Raw genomic sequence first — 19,152 nt, forward strand, 5'->3', positions numbered from 1 at the left:
ATTTTTTGTTATAACTTTTATCATTTATTAAATGTAATTAATATTTTAATCTAAATTGAAGTGAGAAATTTTCTAGATAAACAGCAGGTTCTAAAATGTCTTATTATAAAAGACGTCAAAAATATATAAATCTTATATCTTTGCTCATAACAATAATCGTAAACATTATTGAAACCTTGAATATTTATGTGCTCCTAAACATCTTATTTGCTGTTTTATTTCTTTTTTTGTGAATCAAATTTCTCAAGTCATACAACTGAAGGAGCCTTAGGTATTTGAGAAGGAAAGAGGAATTGTGGGTGTATCCAAGTCTTTTTTCTTGCTGAAAGTAAAAACAAATATAAAGAATGAAGTAGTAAAGAAAAAAAGGAAAAGGAAGTGGACAGGAGAGAAAAGCAGAATATTAAGCTTCTTAAGAAACAAAGATAAACAAAGTAAAAAGATCTAAGAGATATCAATATGCAGAATCATTAAAAAATATTTGTAACTATTTAAAAGAGAAAATAAATTTTATATTTGACTAAAAGGAGACCCAAGAAAAAGAGTTAAGTCCGTTGATCCAAGAGTATACTGAGTATACTAAAGTCCTGTTGAGAGCAGAATCACACATAATTGTATCAATGTAGCCAGTTAAAGACTTCTAGGATTTTCATTTTCTTCAGTTGTCCCTGGGTTAATGTGTAAGGCCTGATCTCTTGGCTCCCTTTGATAAATCTAGAAAATAAGGTGAAAGGAAGAAAATGAATAAATGGATCCAAGAATATGCTCAGCTGAGAAGTAGAATATTTCTTTTGTAAAAGTACTGAATTGTAATGAAAAGAACAAGGCCCTGGTTCAAACTCTGAAGGAGAAGGAGAAAAAAAGACTGAGATTGAAAAGTACACATTGACTTTCATATTTCATGTTTTACCTATTTCACATCAAAACGTTCACCAAAAATCCTTTTGGGGGTCGTGCATGGCAAGAGGTCATACACTGATAATAAATAAGAATCTGTGTTCAAAAGACTAGGTAATATTTCTTGAAGGATTGAAGAGGAATTTAAGATCCAAACTAGGTAAGTCAATCATGCCCAAGGTTTACTTTTATTGCAAGTGTAGGTCACAGAAAAGTAAAATGTTTAGGCAGGAGAAAAATATTAAAATATGATATTATGGTCAACATATCAAGTACATGGAGATCCACAACAAGCAGGAGTCAGGACTTAATCAAAAAGATAAGAGGACTTGAAAGCAAACAGGTAAAAACACTTTAGCCGTCTTGCATAGGGGAAGAGCAGCATCCAGAACAGATTCACTCTTCTTGTTGAGGCAGCAACAGTTCCCATCCAGGTAAAAGTTCCGACAGACTATGCTGAGTGCTGGACTGAGGTAAGGATTGTGAAGACATTTCTCCTGGCATGCAATTCTTCCATTTTCCTGTGATTCATGAGGCCCCCTTGGAATAAAAGCATCATAATGCTCTGAGGGCTGGGATCATAGTTACTCTAGCTTCTGGATGGTGTCTGACATATAAATGTGTATGTACTGAGCATTTTTAAAACTTGAATAAACAAAAACCAAGGTAATTCGCATTTCAGGTGGTAACAAAATAAGGCACTAAGGTAGGCAGAATTCTAAAATAGTCACAAGGATTCCTGCTCCTTGGTATACACTCCTTAGATAATCCCATCTTCTTAAGTATGGATGGGGCCTATCAATGTGATGGTATAAAATTCCCATGAATAAATGACCTTGAATAGCAAAGGTGAAGGGATTTTGCAGCTGAGTTGAGTTAATTATGTCTCTTTGATCACATGCTTGCGCCTGACCTAGTCAATTGAGCCCTAAAAGATATTGGAAACAACAACAGTACTTTTCTTGATGGCTTTAAAAAGCAAGTCGCCATATTGTAAAAGGAAGGAGCCATGTGATGAAGGTCCGAGGGTGGTTTCCAGCAGCTGAGAGGGATATTCAGCTGACACATAGCAAGAAAATGGGGACTTCATTCATACAACCTCAGGAAAAAGTATTCCGCCAAGATCCTGAAGGAGCCTTGACACAAAACCTTCTCTAGTGAAGCCTCCGGGTGTAATGGCAGCCTGGCAGACAATTTGGTTTCAGCCTGTGGGACACTAAACCGTTCGCAGACTTCTGATGTATAGAAAACGTGAGATAATAGGTGGGTGTTGTTTGAAGCTGGTAAGTTTGGATAATTTTTAAAGCAGCAATCAGTAATTAATAAGACACATAACAAATATCTGGTAAATACATTTAGTTTATTATTAAACAACATTTCAAAAACATCTCATTGTGGCCTTCCTTCTTAAATGCATTCAATATGAAAGTCAGAAAAATCTGGTAATTTAGTTTCTGCATCTATTATACAGAAGCCATAAAACTGATTCCCACAGTATCATAGTACTTCACAACTTTGTAAAAGATACAGATATTAGATATAGATATGGAAATTAGGGCTGTATCACGACAAGGCACACCAGGAGACAGTTCAGAAAATAATAAATGCTAGCCCTTATTTGAGAAGTACACTTACTAGGATTGAATATCAATGAATCATAATTGCTAGATGCTTTCATATTCCAGCTTAGCAAAATAAAACTGTCTAATTTTAGAAATGTTGAAAATGTCAATGTATGCAAATTTGAGGAAGGGTTGGAAATCATAGGGTGACAGAAGGGAAGAAAGAAAGGAGATGAAATCCTACAATTAGATCTTCCTGAGAAGAATATGAAATGTAAAATACACATAAAAAGACTAGTAGTATTTCTTCAATTGCCAATGTCACCATGTTCTATAAAATGGTAAGTGGCGAGTCTGTGTTAAAATAGATGAATAACCCCAAACTTTATAACCTGTAAAATAGGATTTTGAAGTTAATAAATGGGCTGTTTCACTTAAGACATTCTCGCCAAAGCTACAAATATAAAGTACGTTCTCCAGAGAATGTCTGACATCTTTCGTAAACCTATTACCAGTATGAATATTCTTTATGACAGATCACGTTACCACCTCCTTACATTCTCAATATATAGGAATTCATAACTTATTAAATATACATATTATGCATTGCTTCCTTTTTTCTCTCTGCTCTAAAGATTTTGTTAAATACATTTAAACAGCTACTCTCCTCCAAGAATATTAATTTGATTATAGTTTCCTAGACTTGATTTTTTAAGTTATATTTTTATTTTTTAATAGGTAATATAGTCACAAAGGAAAAAATCAAAAGGAAAACAATGGTGCATTGTGAAAAATAAGCATTCTTCTTACCCACTCCCTCAGTTTTCCTCTTTCCACATCCAGTGATGGCTGCAATTGTCTATCTCTTGTGTTTTCTTACGAAAATATTGTATGTGTATATAACTGCATGTGTGTGCATCTATGTACATATATATTTTTTCTGTGTGTGCGTATTAAAAGAAACTTCCCTAACCAATTGCTATTCCTACTCTCAAGAGTCAAATTCTTTTAACTTGTAAGTTTTCATTTCTGATGGTTAATTTCATTTCTTTAAACACACTAATATTTACAGATCTTTTATTAATTTGAGAACGTTTATTAACTTTTGAAATAGTAAATAAAAATCTCGCTGACTTTGCCACCGTTCTCCTCCTTTTGGCCTTGAAATTATGTGTATTGTAACAATAGAAAATATTATTTCTTATTCCATCAACTATTGAAACCTAGTAATTAAGTGTTAAAGCTTCTAAGGACAATTAATAGAACAGGAAATCCTGGTGTACTATAAACATATGAATGTTACTCAATCTGACTAGCAATGAAAGAAATAAAAATAAAATGTCAATGAGATACAGTGTTAATTACGCGACCTAGTCGAGCTCCTCTACGTGAACATTTACACCGCTATGATGGAGAGTGATTTAACCATGTCTAGAAGAGTTTAAGAAACACATATTCAGCAATTTCATGTCATTTCTTTATGAGAAACTCATAAATGCATGAGGAAACTAAAGAATGCTTATTGCAACAGCGAACGAAAAAATTCACAAACCAAAAATAATTTCCACTGATAATAGAATGGATAAATAAATAAATCATGGTACACTCATCTCTTGTTAACCACAGAAGATTGGTTCCAGGACCCCCATAGATGCCAACATCCACAGATGCTCAAGTCCCTTATGTAAAATGTCATAGTATTTGCATATAACCCACACATATCCTCCGATACACTTTAAATCTTCTGTAGATTTTTTATGGTACCTAATACAATACAAACGCTATGTAAATAGTTGTTATACTGTATTGTTTAGGGAATAATGACAAGAAAAAAAGTCTGTACGTGTTCAGTACAGATCCGCCATCTAGACCTTTGGATCTGCGATTGGTTGAATCCGTTGATGTGGAACCTGGAGATTCAGGAGGGCTGACTGTGTATTTGTGCAAGTAAAACAGTATACCGGAATAAAAATAAATGTACTGATATACCAACATCTACATTGATAAATGTCACAGATATAATTTTGACTGAATAAAAAATGTTTTAAAAGAATACACAAAGAATGATACCATTTGTATAAAGTTCAAACAGATGATACATCCTCTATGTCATTGGGCATATATACATGTGTGGTTTAAGCACAGAGTAGCAGTTTTCTACATGTTCACTGTCTTGCCTCTCTCCTTGAACACTGTATCTGGACAATCCACATCACTGTATAGACCTGCCTTACTTTTTTAATCAGCTCGGTTATATTCCATTGTTTTGGTGTAGTACAGTATCTTAATATACACACACTCTCTCCCTTGATCGTTCTTCTTGCTTTAACCTGTCTCATACTAATACGGTTGTCTTTAAAACTGCATATAGATGATGGCAGATCTACACCATTAAAGAAATTTGTGTCCTTGAATCAATGTTGAAGAGGATTTACCCATAAGCAGGAAAAACCACATTAAACTTTATAAAAAACTGCAATGCATTGTGCCACTTGTAGAAAGTTTACACTAGGCCCTTAATCTAACATATTGTTTGTAACTGTATACATACAGACATGTAATAAAAGTATGGAGTAATGCATGGAAATGATGAACATCTAATTTAAGGCAATTGTGACCTTTGGGTGTGAAGGCTCGTGAGAGATACAGGAGTGTGATCCTATGTGAGAACTATCCACGGCTGGACTTCCGTTGGCCCTGTGTTACTTCTTAAATGGTATATGTATTTTATTATGTTTTTTATACCTTTTGTAGGTTTGATTTATTTCACAAATACTTGGGTTTGAATTCAGTTTCTTCACTCATTTCTCTCATTACATGAGTGAGTAGAAATAAACTATTTGGGACAATTTTCTCTTTTTAACCTAAAATCTACTCTATTTCTTTCAGTGATTAGCACAATAATTACTATTTAGCATTAATTCAAGATATTTTTGTTTGTATAGTTATTTTTATGTTATTCAGTCATAAAATTAGACTCATAGTTAATCCTATCTTTGTCTTCAATAAACTGGTAAAGAACTGACTACCATTTGTTAGGTATACACGACTAAAACTAATGGTCTATAACTTTTCTAAGCTACATGTATTTTTGATATTAGAAGACATTGTGACAAATTCAACTATAAAATGTTATGTATATTTTAAAGTACAGGGTAAATATCAAGTCACATTTAGAAAAGGAATGAATTATAAAGAAAAAGATGGTAAGGAATAAAAGAGAAAAAGAGGAAAAGGAAGAGATTTTCTCATATACCTTAATGTTTACCTACTGATTTAAGAAAATAAATGGGACTCAATAATTCACACAGCAACAATCATTTCCAGACTTTAATCTCATATTGATAAAAATAATTTTGTTAGCTTGGAGGCTTATTTGAATTAATTATCTTGTATGCTTACAAGGTGTGAAAACTAAGCTACACGTGTTATTGAAGAGTGATTTAGGAAGTAAGATTATAAGAATTAAGAAGGTTTTAATTCAAGAGGAGTAATTACTCCAATATGCATAAACCTTGGCTATTTTTCTACATAAGCTAACAGATTCAAACAACTGAAGGAGAGTGAGATTGATTCCTTAAACAATTTAATCAGCTGCACAGTTTATTAGTGTTCCACTCGCCAGGCATCATTGGTTGCCTGCCTTCCTTCTTAAAACTTTGCACTCAAATCTCATACAAATACCGAGAATAGAGGCTAATTTTTTTCAAATAATAAACCCAGATATACCTGCAATATACCGAAAAACAAAGTGTGAAAGGGGGCCAGCCCTGTGGCCAAGTGATTAAATTTCCCTGCGCTATGCTTTGGCGGCCTGGGTTCTCGGGTTCAAATCCCGGGTGCGGATGTACTCCACTCATCAGCCATGCTGTGGAGGCATCCACATACAAAATAGAGGAAGACTGGCACAGATGTTAGCTCAGGGCTAATCTTCCTCAAGCAAAAAAGAAAAAAAAAAGAAAGAAAGAGGAAGATTGGCAATGAATGTTAGCTCGGGGTGAATCTTCCTCACCAAAAAAAAAAAACGAACAAAAATAAACAGTGACAGCTTGGCACAAGGATGTTTTACCCATATTACTTACAGAGAGCCCACTATTTGCTAGGCATATGTGATGGCCCTGAAAGAGATTCAGCTGTTTTTTAATTGATACTCTGCATTAATTATAGTTTCCTTCCAGGAAAATACATTTGGATATATAAAAATATTTTCAAGCACAATCATTATTAAATGGAGAAGCAACTATTTTTTAAGCTTTAAATGTACCCTTATTACCTCTTTTTCAGTTGTTTTCAACTCCCCAGTACATTCTCTACAGTATGTGGTTACAAACATTTTCACATCTGTTGTGGTAAACGCTCAGAGGTGGAATGTACCCCCCCATGTACCCCAAATTTGGTTTATTGAGACTGATTGTACCAAACGTGCACCAGAAGGGTATGAAAAGTTTATTGTTCATATAATGAGGTTTTGGGGGAGAACAGGGCAAGCTCTCAACCTGGTCTAAGATTGACTTTGAGGACTGGGAAAGGAAGTTGGCTTGGCTTTTCCGACGACGCAGGGGTAGAGCTGGAATAAGTGAATAAGCACCAGTGACGGCTGGCCTGGGTGACTTCTCTGCCAGTGCAAAAGCAGGAAGCACCTGGGTTTTCTGACTAGTTTTTCCAGATGTAGGGCAGAGGGGAAGTGGCAGTGGTTGGAGTTGAAAGTGATATTCAGTCAAATGCCAAAAATGGATTCAAATTCATTATGATAATCTTAATGTGTCAGAAATTGCTAAAGAGTGACCTCACCTGTTTCTTTTTATTCCTAAGCACGTTGCTGCACTACATGCTTCAGGATTTGAAGCATTCAGGGATAGCCATGTGACTGAGTTACAGCCGTTGAACTTTGAGGGTAAGCGACGTTAAAACTCTGGGTCTACATTTTGAAATGTGTATTTCCTGTTTATTTCCTTATATTTCCTGTCTTGATGCAGAGTAACACAATGATGTTTATCAAGTCTTCTTATACATATTAAATGTGTAATTAGTTTACCAGTTCATTGCTTTCCCAACCAGGATAGCAACTTCTCATGCTGCTGGGCATTTTTTTGTTAGTAGCTTTCTGCTCCAAATGAGATAAGCTTCCTTTAGCAGGGAGGCTGAAAGTTTTCCTGACTTGTTACATCCTGATTTAATTTGTAATTGTTAGACTTAACTAAACCAAGGAGGGCATATAAGAGAGGCTCAAGGAAGAATGCCACAGATTCGCACTCCTTTTACCCAAAGTTCAATAATCTTTCAAGAAAAGAAGCTTCAAATTTGTTGCATCCCTTTGATCAATTTCCACATTGCTAAAATGACTATTTTTCACAGTTTTGTTCAGTTTTGTGGTTGCTTTTCAGGGTGTGATTTTGCCAAACTTCTCAATCATTTGTGTCATAATTTCTGCCTCCCTCATTTCTGTTGAATTTCCTTTCTTCTTTTCTAGTTTAAATCTTCCGGTTTCTTTAGAATACATTTTGTAGTGTCCATTCATGTATTTGTACATTGCTGTCAATTTTAATTTTAATCTGTATTTATAAAGTGATTTTTTCTTTTATTCCTGTTTTTCCGGAGTTCAGACATCATTCTTTTTATTTTTTGTCTGTTCAATAATTTTTCTGATTTAAGCTAATTCTGATTTATTTTCCTCTTATTGCTATTATTATTTTCAATATCTCATTTTCAGTCAGTTTGATATGCTGGGTTACACATCTGATTGTGGGCATGTTTTGTGTTTCTTTCTCACTGTTCACCTCCCCCTCTACTAGCTGAAATTTCTGGTCTTTACCCTACTGACGATGTCCTACTCAAATTGACTGATGTTCTAGTAATCCCTACTCAGTTGAGAGTTTTGTCTGGCAGGATGTTTTGGCCAATTAGCTGAGTATTTGTAAGGCCAGGTATATACCAATACTCAAATATTTTCCTACATGCTAGAATTCATGCATATTTCACTCAGCACAAATTGGAACTCCAAAACTCCTTTTGACTTTGACTGTTTTTCTCAGATAGGCCTAGCAAATTTCCGTTCTATGTGAAGACCCACTTAGGTAATGAGGATTTGTTACAGATCTCTGTTTTCTGTGCTTCTGAAAATCGTTTCATGTTGTTTTATTATCATTTGCTTCCTTCTAAACTGATTTTTTTTTGTCATGTAGATATTGTTGCTTTTGTTGACTACTTCTGGTTTGTAGCTTATGAGGATTACCTTATTGCTTGGTTTTTATTGATTAGTTTATAGAGGTTGTTTTTATAAGCTAGTTTGTATGACATTTTTATTTCTATAGGATAAGGACTTGGGAGATGTTTTGACACCATATTACCTTTCAGTAAGCTGATCTTTTGAATATTTCTCTGCTATAAACTGGTCTTTTAAATGGTTCTCTTAACACAGTTTGGAAGAAATAGGAACAAATGGGACATTTTAGAATGATATTGAACAGGAGAAGAAAAAAGGTAAACCCATGCAATATGGGAAATATTTCCGAAGACTGATGATCTTAGCCTGGTGAAAGTGGAAAACCAAGAGAGATATAACTACCATATTTCCTTTCAAACTTTTATTTTGAACTAACATTAGGATTACAAACAGTTGCAAAAATATTACAGAATTTTGATATACCCTTAACCTAGCCTCCTCTACTGTTATCTTCTTAAATAACCATAATGTAATTACCAATAACCTGGAAATAAACATTAGCAAAATACCATTATCTAACAGGAGACCTTCATTAGTATTTTTTTCAATAATTATCTTTTTTTTCTGATCCCGGATTCAAAGATATCACATTCTATTTGTAGCAGTTCCTTAGTCTTTCCTTGTCTTTCATAACCTTGACACTTGAAAAGCACTGGTCCATTATTTTGTAGAAGGCTCCTCAATTTGGAATTGCCTGATGTGGTCTCATGATTAGAATGAAGAGGTGTAATTTTGTCTAGAGAACCTCAAAATTGCTGTGTCCTTCTAAGAGCACCACATTATGTCAATATGTCTTATTATTTATTACAGGTAATGTTAACCTCGGCCACTTGGTAATGATGGCATCTATGAAATTTCTCCACTGTCGTGGTACCTTTTTACTCTCTTTATAATAATTAGTATCTTGGGGAGAAACACTTTAAACCTATGCATATATCATATTTCAAACTTTCACATGCCAACTTTAGTGAACATGGGAGAATTTTGTCTGCAACCATTATTATTGTGATTTTTATTTCCTTCTTTTCTTCTCCATTTAATTTTTGGAATTCTCATCTAAAGAAGAGCTGTTTCTTCTCCCTCATATATTTGTTTAAATATTTGTTTCTATTAGTATAGACTTATTCATATTTGTTTTACCCCATGGATTTTATTTTGCTACTACATTACTAACTTCATACATTTTGGCTCAAATTGTCCCAGTTTTGATCTTTAGGAGCTCCATCAAGTCCACTACTCTGTTCTTTGAACAATTCCTCATTTAAAAAAAAAATTAGCACTACCTTATTTCCAAGAGCATGAGATGTTCTAGGCTTATCTTATATTTTCTTTTCTCCAACCCTTATATTAGCTACAACTCCAAGAAACCATGATTTTATTTCCTTTGAGACTAGTCTTTAGAAATCTAGATTTGGGTATTAGTTATGCTGTCTGCTACTAGTGTGTCATTGCTTCTTGGCAATCTTAGTGGATACAACTGGAAAATATATGTGTATGTATAAACCTACAAACACACAGCTATATTTCTCTCTATCATCCGTCTGTCTAGCTATCTATCATCCATCTAATATATCTATTTCTTAAAAACCAAGATATCACACTAATAGCTCTGATTGCTGTCCAACACTACAAGGTTGTTTTAGCCTCCTTTTGTTTTTTTGTAACTTCTTTCTCCAACAGTGAGAAGTCTAGCTCTAATTTATCTGCTAACTATTCCTTATTTGTTAAAGATTAGTGTATGTATAAAGCATTTTAGAATTGCTAATCCTTACCCCTGTGATAAAATTATAACAACTATATTATAGTATAGATGCACAATTCTTTTTGTCTTTATCCAAAGACTATTTTCCAAATTTACTAAGAAAATGTAGGTTACTTTGTTACAGTTTGTATTCTTTTGTCTCCCTCACACATCCAGTTTGATTTTCATTATTTACTCAGTTTTTCAGTGTGTGACATATTACTATAGATTTAAGAGTAAAAATCCCTACTACCTCACTCCCATCCCCCTATTCTTTCCACCCTTGCCCACCCACCAACAATAGGTGGCAAATCTCTTTCATTTTTAGTTTCTCTTTCCTCTGTTTCCTTTACACAAAGGAGTAGGTAAATTTCTGTTTTTGCTATCATCTTTGGTCAGATGTGAAGGGTAGCATACTATCAATATACTTTGCCTGTTGTCATTTTCTCTGAACATTATATTCCAGGAATAAATCCATATCAATTCACATATATCTTCTTCATTCTTTTTTTCAACTGCATAATAATTCATTTTCTGAATTAACCATAGTTTATCCACCACTGTTTTATTTTGGGGCATTTAAAATGAGTCCAATATTTTACAATTACAAACAATGCTGCAATGATTAGCCATGTGTATATGTTTCTTCTTATTTAGAGCGCTGTATCTTGAGGATGCATTCTTGAAGTGGGATTGCTAGGTCAAAAGGTAAGCACATATGTAGATTTTTAAGCAGTGTTAAATTTTCCTCCAGAAAGATTATAACAATTTCATTCCCATCAGAATTGTATGAGTGTGTCTGTTCTCAAAGCGTCTCCAATGGAATGTGTTATCGTGCTTTTTAATTTTTGTCAAACTAATGCATGAGAAATGGCAGCTCAGTTCTTTGCATATCAGGGGTATTAGCCTGGTACATATTGTATTATTTCCTGTCACCTCAGTGGTTTTCTTTTGATCTTGTTTTTGGTGTGTTTTTGTAAGTCAAATTTTTATTTCATTAAATGTTACCAGATTTATTAATCTTTTATTGCCTCTGGTTTTTGAACCATAAAGTATTTTTCTGTACCCCAAGTTTCGGAAGAATTTATTCATATTTTATTTTAGGAGTTATATGCATTGTTTTGGTTTTATGTTTAGATCCCTAGTCCATTTGAACTTTAATCTTATGTGTGGTGTTAGATGTGACTCTAATTTTTTGTCCAAATGGCTAGCGTGTTGTCTCAGCACCATTAATTAAAAATTCCACCTTTTCTCCAGTGATTTGAATGGCTGCATTTGTCATATATGAATTTTCCATGTGAATTGAGTTTCTTTCTGGCATTTCGACTGCATTCCACTTGCTATTTGTCTATTCACGTGCCAGTACTACACATTAGAACTACACAGTTCTAATTACAGAAACTCTGAAGTATGTTTTAGTGTGTGATAGCAATGTTCCCCATTCGCAGTTTGTTTTTCAATATTTTTCGGGCTCTTCTTCCATGTTTGTTTTTCCATATGGACTTTTGTTTCAACTTATATTACTCCATAAAATCACCAGTTGCCTTATTTATTGGGATTGGATTGAAATATGAAATAAATATGAAATATAAATAAATAAATATGAAATAAATTTCAGGAAACTGACATCTTTTGTCAAATTACAGTGAATGATAACTTCAGTAAAATGTTAAATAGTAGTGGCAATAGTGGACATTCTTGCCTTTTCCTCATCTTAGTGGAAATGGCTCTAGTGTTTTCCTATTAATACAGTAGTGACTTTAAAACTAAGGTGTATAAATTTTATCATGTTAGGAAAGTATCCTGCAGTTTCTATTTTCTTGAGTGTTTTATCATGAATGGAATTGCAATTTATCAAAATCCTTTTTGGCATCTATGGAGACAACCATATAACTTCTTCCCCTCCAGGTTTAAAATCCTAGTGTATGATGTTGATGGATTTCTTGGCCATCTTAGCTTTGAATTCCTAGAGTACATCAACAATTATTCATGGTGCATTGATTTCTAAAAGTTGTATTAGATTATTTGCTAATATTTTAGTTTGTTAAGCATTTTCATCTATTCCATGGGTAATATTGGTCTCTACTTTTCTTTCCTTGTACTTAATTTATCTCGTTTAAGTATCAGTGTTATACCTGCTTCACAAAAGGAAGTAGGAAATTAGCCTCGCTTTTCAACATTGTCAAATAGTTTATAAAGCATTTGGAATATCAGGTCTTTGAGAGTTTGGTAGAATTCTCTTCTGAAAACATCTGTGCTCATGTTTTATATAGGTAATTCCTTTGTAATTTTACTTTTAAATACATTCTATGAAAATGGGTTAGTGTAAGCTTTCTAATCTGAATGGGATCATTTTTGAGAATCTGCATTTCCCTGGGAAAGTATCCATTTCATCTAGGTTTCTTTTATCAGAGAAAGGTAGTATAAGCCAGTATCTGGGTGCTCTGTGTGCTTGTTGCTAATGGAATGTTATTGCGCTGGCCTCTCTCAGCTGTCAGAAAAAGGAAATAACTGTGTGTATACCAATCCATGTACTTGTAAATTTCTATAAATATTTCCATATGTAAACGTCTGTACCTATAATTAACTAAACATGAGTTTATACTGATATCTGACCCATGCCACTTGAATCCTTCTGGCCTCATCCACTTGCTTATCTGTAAACTCTCAAACAGAGATTATCTAGCTCCAGTCCTTTACAAACCATTTACTAAATTGTTCAACTACACTATATATGTATAGCAATATCAGAATTGTTAACTTCTACACTCATGGGAAATATCATATTTATCATAAGAATACAATGCTTATACAAATCGCCTTTGCTTTTAGTCTTATAGACTACCCATTTCCAAAGTTGTCAGCACCTCTTCCCCTGTCTCCTTTGATGAGGTTACTTCATACACATGCAATGCAATTAGATGCTTTTGTCACATTCTGTATTCTATCTGGGGAAACTCTACCTTCTAAATATTAATTTGTATACATAAACATTCATATTTTATGAGGTAAAGGACAATGAGTTTTTGACAAATGTATAGTTTATGTATTCCCTATTAAAGTACCATACAAAATAGTTTCATTGCCCGAAAAACTTCCTGTGCTTAACCCAGCTCAGGTGGCTCACCCTGAGTCCCTGGCAACCACCAATCTTTTAACTGTAGTTATAGATTTGCCTTTTCCAAGATCTCACATAACTGGAATCATGTAGTAAGTAGCCTTTTCAGACTGGCTTCTTTTACTTAATATAGATTTAACGTTCGCCTATATTTTTAGTAGCTTTATAGTTCATTTATTTTTATCACAGAATAATATTCCATCATAGGGATGTCTACCATTTGTTTATTCATTTAATTATTGAAGAATGTCTTGGTTGCTTCCAGTTTTTGATGAATATTAATGAAGGTTCTATAAACACTCGTGTAGTTTTTTGTGGAGACTTTCAAAATCAGTCGGGTAAATACCTACAAGCTCAATTGTTGGATCATGAGGTAAAAACATGTTTAGCTTTGTAAGAAACTATCAAACTGTCTTCCAAAGCAGCTGTGCTAGTTTTCGTTCCCAAGCAGTGATTGAGAGCTGCTATTACTTTGCATCCTCATCAACATTTAGTGCTGTCAGTGTTTTGGATTTTAGTCATTCTAATAGGCGTATAGTGATATCTTATTGTTTTTTTAATTTGAAATTCCCTTATGAAAAATAATGTTGGGCCTCTTTTTGTATACTTAGTTGCAACCTTTATATCTTCTTTAGTGAGGTGTCTGTTCAGATATATACTCATATTTAGTTGGGTTGTTTGTTTTCTTATCATTAAGATTTAAGAGTTCTTTGTATATTTTGAATACAAATGCTGTTATCAGATATGTGTTTTGCAAATGTTTTCTCTTGGTCTGTAGCTTGTCTTTTCATTCTCTCAACAGTGTCTTTTACAGAGACATTTTAATTTTACTGAATTCCAGTTGTTTTGTTATTTTCTTTCATGGATTGCACTTTTGGTTCTATCTCTAAAACATCACCACAAAGCCCAGTGTCACATAGATTTTTCTCCTATATTTTCTTCTAGAAATTTGATAGCTTGTGTTTTGCATTTAAGTCTATGAACTATTTTGAGTTAATTTTTGCCCCAAATGTAAGGTATGTGTCTAGATTAATTGTTTTTGCATATGGACCTCCAATTGTTCGAGGATCATTTGTTGATAAGGCTATCCATTCTCCATTGAAATCCCTTTGCTTGTTTGTCACAGAGCTGTTGGCTTTATTTTTATGAGTGTATTTCTAGGCAGTCCCTTCTGTTCCATTGGTCTATATGTCTGTCTTTTGCCAATATGACTCAGTTTTGATTACTGTAGCTTTATCCTAAGTCTTAAAATTGGGATATGTGAGTCCTCCAACTTGGTTCTTCATTATTATGTTGGCTGTTCTATATCTTTGGCTTATCCCTATAAATTGGGAATTAATTAATATCTACAAAATGGCTTGCTGGGATTTTGATTAAGATATTGTTGAATCTAGTTGGGTAGAATGATCTTCATAACAACATTGAGTCTTCTAATCCATGAATATTTAATATCTTTCCACTTAAATATTCCTGATTTTTTCTTATCAAAGTTTTGTAGTTTCCCTCACATAGATCATGTGCATATTTTTTTTTAGATTTATAACTAGTTCATTTTAGGAAAAACTATTGCAAAAAATACTTTTTAAAAATGACTAATTCCAATTACTCATTGCTGATATATACAAGGCAATGAACTTCTGTATTTCACTGTGTATCTTGTGACCTTACTATACCTGCTTGTTAGTTGCAGGAGATTTTTTTGCTGATTCTTTGGGATTTTTTACATAAACAATCAACCATCTACCAACAAAGACAGTTATAATTCTCTGTTCCTAATATGTATTTCTTTTTCTTTTCTTACTGTATTAGCTAGGACTTTCAGGACAACGTCGAGGAGGAGTGGTGAGAAGGGATGTTTTATTTTTTTGTTCCCATGAGGGAAAAGCGTCTCACAGCTATATATGTTGTTAGCTGTGGGTTTTTGTCAATATTCTCTACCAAGTTTTGGAAGTTCTCTATTTCTAGTTTGCTCAGAGATTTTTTGGTTTTTTTTTTTTTTGGTTTGTTTTTGTTTATTAATCATAAATAGGTGTTAGATTTTGTCAACTGGTTTTCTGAAAATTCAGTATGATCATGTGATTTTTCTTCTTTAGCCTGTTTAGGTGGTGACTTTCATTGATTGATTTTCAAATGTTGATGCAGCCTTGCATATCTGGAATAAATCCTACTTAGTTGGGGTATACAATTCTTTTAACACATTTTTGAATTCTATTTGCTAGTATTTTGTTAAGAATTCTTGCATATATGTTCCTAAGAGATGTGGTCTGTAGTTTTCCTTTCTTGTAATATCTTTAACTGGCTTTGTCATTAGGATAATTCTAGCCTCATAGAATGGGCTCAGAATTGTTGCCTCTGTTTCTGTCTCCCGGAAGTACCTATGGAGAAATGATATAATTTCTTCCTTAAATGTTTTGTAGAATTCCCTAGTGAAGCCAACTGATCCTGATATTTTCTCTTTTGGAGGGTTATTAATTATTTATTCATTTTTGAGTAGATATAAGCCTATTCAGATATTTACTTCTTCGCTGTGTTTTTTTAGAATGCATCCTTCAATTAATCAGTCTATATTACTTTTTTTTTTTTTGAGGAAGATTCGCCCTGAGCTAACATCTGCCGCCAATTCTCCTTTTGCTGAGGAAGACTGGCTCTGAGCTAACATCCACGCCCATCTTCCTCTACTTTATATGTGGGAAACCTGCCACAGCATGGCTTGATAAGCGGTGTGTACGTCTGTACCCCACCTGGATCAGAACCAGCGAACCCTGGGCCACCACAGCAGAGCGTGCGGACTTAACTGCTGCGCCACCAGACTGGTCCCTGTATTACATTTTGTTAAGTTATCAAATTTGTGAACACAGAGTTGTTTATAGTACTCCTGTTATTATCCTTTTTAATGTCCATGGGATTAGTAGTCATAGCACCCCTTTCATTTCTAATTTGGTAATGTGTGTCTCCTCTTTTTTTCTCGTTTAGCCTCGCTATAGGTTTATCAATTTTATTGAACTTTTAAAAGAATAAACTTTTAGTTTTGCTGATTATCTCTGTTTTCATGTGTTCAGTTCATTGATTTATGCTCTGGGTTCCCGAAGTGGAGCTGGTGACCTTAACCACGATGCCAATAGACTGGTCCCCTTTAATATCCATTTTTTGCCTATACAAATAAGCTTTTCCATTTTCTCTGTTCCACTCTCATCACTTTTATATATTTTAAAATACTCAACAGGTTTCCTGGTCATACTTGACGGGAATGATGCTCATCATGTAGTAGATTCCCTAAGAAGGGCTGAGGGTGAAGAACTCCCTAAATTCCTACCTGCTGAAAACTATTTTTTTCTAATACCGTTATATTTAAAAGATAAATGAGCTGGATATAGCATCTATTTGTGTTCATTTTTTAATTTATTTTAATTAATTAATTAATTTATTTGTTTTGTATGCTCCTCCTATGTTTCTTCCTGTGCATGTCTGCTGATTTTGAAAAGTCTCATGAGAGTCTGCCAGTTTGGCTTTTGTAAGTTATTTGATCTTTTTTCCTGGAAGCTCTGATACTTTTGTGTCTCTGTTTTTGAATTCCAATAGTTTTACTGGGATATGACTTGGAGTTGATCTTTCTTTGTTAATTTTTTCAGATACCCAGTAACCCCTTTCAACTGCATAGATTCATACATATTTTTTCTTTCTATTTCTGGAAAGCTTCTTGATATGTTTTTTTTCCCTTTCATTTGTTTTATTTTTTATTGTTTACTTTTTATCTTCAGGAACTCTGATAATTCCAACATTTTTGATTCTTTGCCAATTCTTTCCATTTCTAGTAAACTTTTTTGCTTTCTTCTTTGTCATTTTTCTTCTCTTCGTTGTTTTTCTTACTTTCTTCAATGTCTTATTAAATTTTCATATGAACCTAATCCTCTTGGAAATTTTTTCTTCATTTCTGAGATTTTGTGATTTTCTTCTATTGCTTTCCGACTTCTTTCAATTCTCTTCATTAGTCACTCTTTTTTTTGTCTATTATCTTGTGTTTAGTTTTTGAATTTCTGATTCAGCATTCTTTTGCATATATTCAATGTTTGCTTGAGTATATTTAACTCTGTTTGTGCTGACTTACATTTTCTTCAGGTTCATGACTGTTTTGCAGTGGGTAATATTCCTCATTTGATGTGTTTGGAATTTTGTTTCTAGATTTTTTGCAATAGCCATATAACGACTTGCCTTTCCTCTCGTTGATTTTTGTGATAATGGAGTGTGTCATAAGATTATTAGTTTAATAGTGCCCTCTTCTGTCAGGATAGCAAAGTCCAGTTACTTTAGCAGATGAAAAAAAAAGTTTGTTATGGAGATGTGGGAGGTTTTCTGAGAACTCCAAATGGATAGTTTACTTTTGTCTTTCGGTTCTTTAAAATTCCCACTTTTCTTGCTCCCAATTACCGAAAGATGGTTTTCCCTTCCTTTTTTCCTTTTTTTTTTTCTCCCACAGAATCTATGTGTTGCAACAACTGGCCTTTAAATCATGCAATCCTTTAACATTTGACTGTCATCTTTCAACAGCACCTTTAGCTTTAAATTGTGCATTTTCTTTGGATAAATACTCAAAGGTGGTATAGCTGGGTCATATGGTAAGGCAATTTGCCATTTGCGACAATGTGGATCGACCTTGAGGTCACTAGGCTAAGCTAAGTAGATCAGACAGAGAAAGCCAAATACTGTATGATTTTGCTCATATGTGGAGTATAAGAACAGCAACAACAAACACGTAGACACAGAGAATAGATTGGTGGTTATGAGAGGGAAGAGGATAGAGAGGAGGGCAAAAGAGGTAAAGGGGCACCTGTGTACAGTGATGAATGGCAATTAGACTTTGGATGGTGAACACAACGTAGCCTTCACAGAAATCAACTTATAGTGATGTACACCTGAAATTTATATAATGTTATAAACCACTGTTACCCCAATTTAAAAAATGTGCGTTTTCAAGTAGCTGATACTTTGAATCCTTTCCCTGTAGACCAGGCTTTAATTTGTCCAGATATTTTTCCAGTGTTTTTGGTTTAGATCAGATTTAATCTTCTTGGTGGTTATTCCAAATCATGCTCGTGGCCCTTCACTAGTCTCTCTCTCCTGTCTTCCCTCCAGATTTTCTGTCATTTGCTCTTCCAAAGCCCTGCAGCTGGGCTGAGGTGGGGTCATAGCTCAAGATGCTACACACAGCATCTTGGTGATATTTCACTTTTTACTCACTGCTATTTTGCAATTAACATGATCTGTCTTTATGCTAAATGTGCTGCCTTATAATGAAATTATTTTCCCCTTCTTGTTCTTTCATGTTAGCTGGCAAGGCTATTTGGAGACTTTTTTTTTTTTTTTTTTTTTTGAGGAAGATTAGTCCTGTGCTAACATCTGCTGCCAATCCTCCTCTTTTTGCTGAGGAAGACTGGCCCTGAGCTAACATCCGTGCCCATCTTCCTCTACTTTATATGTGGGACGCCTGCCACAGCATGGCTTTCCAAGCGGTGCCACGTCCCCACCTGGGATCAGAAGCAGCAAACACTGGGCTGCCAAAGCGGAAGTGGGCACTTAACTGCTGTGCCACCGGGCCGGCCCCTGGAGACATGTT

The 19,152-nt window shown here is 34.2% G+C and overlaps 1 long non-coding RNA gene across 1 annotated transcript; it reads left to right on the forward strand.

Annotated features, from left to right (window-relative positions):
* The first annotated feature begins 7,203 nt into the window (after positions 1 to 7,203).
* On the forward strand, positions 7,204 to 16,579 carry LOC139082658 (uncharacterized). The gene is made up of 3 exons (XR_011538865.1): positions 7,204 to 7,353; positions 11,081 to 11,131; positions 16,133 to 16,579. It is a non-coding gene; the product is annotated as an uncharacterized lncRNA (long non-coding RNA).
* The last annotated feature ends 2,573 nt before the right edge of the window (positions 16,580 to 19,152 follow it).

This window comes from Equus przewalskii, chromosome 3, assembly GCF_037783145.1.
Source record: "Equus przewalskii isolate Varuska chromosome 3, EquPr2, whole genome shotgun sequence".
NCBI classification, from domain to species: Eukaryota; Metazoa; Chordata; class Mammalia; order Perissodactyla; family Equidae; genus Equus; species Equus przewalskii.